Source organism: Crinia signifera, chromosome 7 (assembly GCF_055691185.1).
Source record: "Crinia signifera chromosome 7, ASM5569118v1, whole genome shotgun sequence".
Lineage (NCBI taxonomy): Eukaryota > Metazoa > Chordata > Amphibia > Anura > Myobatrachidae > Crinia > Crinia signifera.
In genome coordinates, this window is record NC_139223.1 from 53762925 (window position 1) to 53767805 (window position 4881).

The window sequence follows — 4881 nt, forward strand, 5'->3', positions numbered from 1 at the left end:
ACTTTATCCGGAAAACGTTTCAAACATGGCTCCTGAGCCCATAAGGCCTGTAATTCTATGATATGTCTGGCTGACGTTATTACAGTAAGGAAGATTACCTTCCAAGTAAGATATCCTATCTAGTGGTTCAAATGGTGCACGCATTAGTGAATTAAGTAAGAAATTCAAATCCTATGAGGACCTATTCCTGGAATGCACATCAGCTCTCACCACAGGCCAGGGAGCCGCTGGAAGCGGAAGCAATGCCTACTTCCGCCGAGTGGAACGCATAGACGGTCCCCCGACATCACCTGGAATGCACAGTGGAGCTCACCACATGTAGGGGAGCCGCCGGATGGCAAGCATACACACGCTTCCCCATCGTCACCTGGAACGCACAGCAGCACTCACCACAGGCCTGGGAGCCGCCAGAAGCAGAAGAGCTGCCTACTTCCGCTGGGTGATCCATGGAGACTGCTGCATATAACCCACGTGATCCTGTGTGATCTGTAAGACAGCCTCACCAGCAAAGAGGGGATGGTAATAGGGATAATTGCAGGGTCCAGCCTCCAGCATAGGACACCGAATGTGGTACGGCACCGCCACCTCCTCCTACCCCAGGGACAGCAGCACAACCGGACTACTGTCAGGTAAAACAAAAAATCTCTACCTACTCTAGCCTGCTACTATTGGGAGACAGGAAAAATAAGGTATAGTATTGCCCTCCTTTTTGTTATGCTTTGGTATTACTCATCGTGAAAGGGGCTGCCATGAAGTAGGAAGAAGAAAACAGCGGATTATGCTTACGATAATTCCATTTCTTCGGAATACTTCATGGCAGCCCATAATTTCCCGCCCTGTTTGTTTGTTTTCTCTTAGGATCTAGGGAGACATTCAAAAGACTGGGAGGAGCAGACCTATATACTAGAGGAAGGCAGATCCTAAGAGAAATAGCCTGTATATCTAAGGAGAAAGGGCCTTAACCCATTGTGAAAGGGGCTGCTATGAAGTAGGAAGAAGAAAAGTAGCTTGTTAAAAGAAGTTGTCAAGCTGGGCATACACTACTACGATTTCTCGTAGCAGTGTATGCCCAGCTGATCACCCGTGAGCAACCCGGGACCTTCCCGGGCAGCATGGTTGCATGGGATCCATCACATGCGGTCCTTAACTTATGCTGGATCACACGCGACCCCTGTTCCCTGTCCGACCCGCTGCCGGGAGGGAGATCCGAGGTCGGATCTGCATACCGGTCTGACTCAGGTCTGATACGTATGGGACTGCACATCAGACCTGAGGGGACATCACACTGACCTGATTTTGGCCAAATCAGCCTAAATCGAGTTAGTGTATCGGAAATCGGGTCAGTGTGATGTCCCCTCAGGTCGATGCGTCCCCCATAAGTTTTAGAAAAATTGCTGGTACTTCTTTACTTTCACGGCGCCAGCATGGCGCCGCGCGTACTTCCGGGTTACGCTCGCCACAAACTAAGTAAAATAAACGAAGTTAACGCCATGCCAACATGGATAGTTCATACCTCCACTATCCATGTTTGCATGGAGTTGATTTTAATTAGCGTGGCGAGCGTAGCGAGCCACCGAGCCCGCAGCGTGGGCGAGCGAAGCGAGCCCCGCAAGGGGACTCTGACGCGTGGCGCCATGCTGGCGCCAGGAAAGTAAAGAAGTACCAAATTGCTCAATAGATTTACATTATTCCCAGGCAGTGGTCATTTAACTGAAGTGTTCAAAGTTAATATATAATTCATAACCTTTTATTGTGAAATGTTTGTAATCTTACGAAGTATCCAGTTTTTGTTATCCTTTAGGATTTGAAGCATTGTGATTTATTTGTCATATTAAACACCTTTGAAGAAATGTTATTGTGTTTTTACATGTATTCATGCACACAGGAATGCTTGGTCATTTTGTGAACCTCTACATTATAACGTGCCTGCTGTTAGTGGTTAATGTATTAAGCAGTTTAAAATAATGGTTGTATTTCAGTAACAACATTTTTCAGAATAACCAATCAGCTTCTACCTATCATTATATATAATGTACTTGATAAATGCTATGTTAAAGCCGATTGGTAGCTACGCGCATTACCCTCTTTCAAGGGTAGGATGTGCAACACTTCTCGAAAAGAACACAAAAACCAGTCACGCCGAGGCGTGTGAGCAGCGCTAAGAAAGGGTGACACACACTAAAGGTACAATGTAATTTTTTACTCGTTAAAAAATGAACATATAATAAGGTACAGTACAAATTGACAATATAAAAACAATAAAGGTACCATACGAGCCGGTTCTTCACGTCACAAGCAAGGGTGGCTGTGACGGTATAAGTCCAGTTTGGACAAGGTGTGAAATAAATAAATTGAATTTTGGAAAGGGGAGGCAAATGATCACAGGTAAGTGCACTTTACCATTTGGTGGAAGGTCTGGATGTCCAAATGTGACCACAGGTGATTGTTGGAATCCTCACCGTGGTATATAGTGGTGAAAAGATGCTGTCGGTCGGCTTCCGCTTGAGGAGATGCCCCTTATGGATGCTGATGGTAATTGAAGGGGAGGGGGTGAAATACCCCGATGATTTTCAATAAGCGGTGTCCGCCAAACACGACTGGGACGAATTGAGGAGGTGGTATCGGTGGGTTAGACAATGTCCTCCTTTTTTGGCACGCTGGAATTGTGCCGCTGAGTGATCCAGGAGAAAACGTAGCCACCAAACACAATGGAAAGAGTGGGGTGGTGGGGAGGATGAGTGAGGCAGGTAAATCCGTGGGTGGTAGTACACCAGCAAATAAATCCAATCTGGGTACAAGATCCCACACTTGGAGTGAAGAACCAGAGGTCCACCTGACACGTTTCACTGCCAACTGCAGCTTTATCAAAGGTATATGCTGGTGCAAAGGTATAACTGGTGCAGTCTGTTACAGATGGGTCAGGTCCCATCTTGGCAGGGGATGGCGCTGGCGTCGCCAGCCACCATCCCCAGCCAGCGCCATGGCGATGGTGAGAAGGGGACACGCGCGCACGAGAGGCGCGCGCGTCCCCTTCCGACGGCGCTTCCATCCGTTCCCCCGGGTCCCCGCCGGCAATCCGGGGTCCCCATCGCCTGCCCGCATCCCCCCCTAACCCCGTCCGTCTCCCTGAGGCGGAGACGGATAGGGTTTCCGTCGCGCTGGCGACGGAGACTGAGACGCGCGTGCGACGCACGCGTGTCTCAGTGTATTCGCTGGCGCGGCTGCTGGCGGGTCGCCAGCGCGGACGTTCTGGCGACCCGCCAGCCAGGATGGGACCTGACCCATCTGTACCTCAAAAAGATTAAAGTGAATACAGAATCCCATTAAGGGAATGGTACTCTTGGACACAGGGAAACCAGAGATTAGAACATCTATTTGAAGATATATTTGAAGATATTTTCCACATAGACCTCTGCGAATGAAGATGTGGTTCTCAAATTCTGGGTCATAACCATCTCAGCATGGAGGTGCGACTCCATGTTGCTGACTGTCAGGCTGATGACTTCTCTGATCTTTCAGTCAGTGATCCAAGGTTGAAAAATCTGTTGAATTGTCTGTTATTTCAGACTACTCGCATCATTTTGTGCATCCGCAATGCTGCCATGTATGTGTGGTTTGCTGACCACGTGTTGCAGCCATTCTGTGGAAATTGCTGGGGTCTTGTAATAATTTATTTTTTGTCTGATGGGGTCCCAGCTTTATGCAATGGGGAACAGTGCTGCCGGTTTGCTCTCATGTTGCACTAGCAAAACCGATTTTCTCTTTAGAAAGCAGCTATATAATGCTCAGTAGATTAGTGAAACCGACATTGCCGTTTTATCTGCATAATGAGCTGCAACTAACCTACTGCTGGCAACCAGTATATATAAAATAAGACCTACTGTATTAGGCTACAGATAAAAGAAATTATTTGTTATTTGAAAAATGTACCTTTATAATGATAAAGCATTTCTACAGCTGAAGTGCTTAGGTGATCCAGTCACACTTTGCTGCAGTAATTCCGGAATATGCAAAAACATGCCCTGACATTCTTTCATATTGGGTATAATTTGATCCCAATTTCACAAGTTCGTATGCTTCAGTGTGTGTAATGCCATTTGGAGAGTTGGGAATTTAAGGCGCCACCGAATGTCTTTACCAGGCAGTGCCACTGGTTTAGGCCTATATCAATAATGATATGTTTTACCCACTGTCCACCCCTGATGAAGTCCTGAGGGACGAAACGCGTTGGGCTGCGGATCTTTCGTTTGACACCTGTGAAAAAGCTGATGACTTGTGAAACCCAATAAATGTCAATTTGTTTTGAAAAAAATGTATTGATTCATTTGAGTGAAAAAGTATAAGTACCAGTGTTATAGCGCACCTCCTATCTTCTGTTTCTATGTTCTTCCCTGTACCTTTTTAACAGCAAGGTTCTATAGGGGTGCTGCTTTCTTTGTTCAAGAGAGAGAGAGAGAGAGCGAGAGAGAGAGAGAGAGAACCAACTTTAATCCTACATGGTCAACGTTTCGAGGCCGACACACCCCGTCGACCCCAAAACGTTGACCATGTTGGATTAAAGTTGGTCCCACATCTTGCACCTTTATACAGTCTCGAAGTGCCCAATTCTCTCTTTTTGGTGTATTGGAGGTCTTCCATAACCTCAAATATGCTAGAAAGGTGAGTGTGAAAGATGTGGGGTTGTCTCTGGACAGATCACACATTACAGCTCCACAGGCCAGCTCCTACCATCACCACTTGACAAGCCAGAGGGACCCATTACAAGCTCAACCGGGCAGCGCATTACTTATAGAAACCACTGCCCAAACATCACTGCTAGACATTTCATATTACTAGCAATTGGATAATGCTACCTGCGAATGCTGCAAACAATATCCTCAG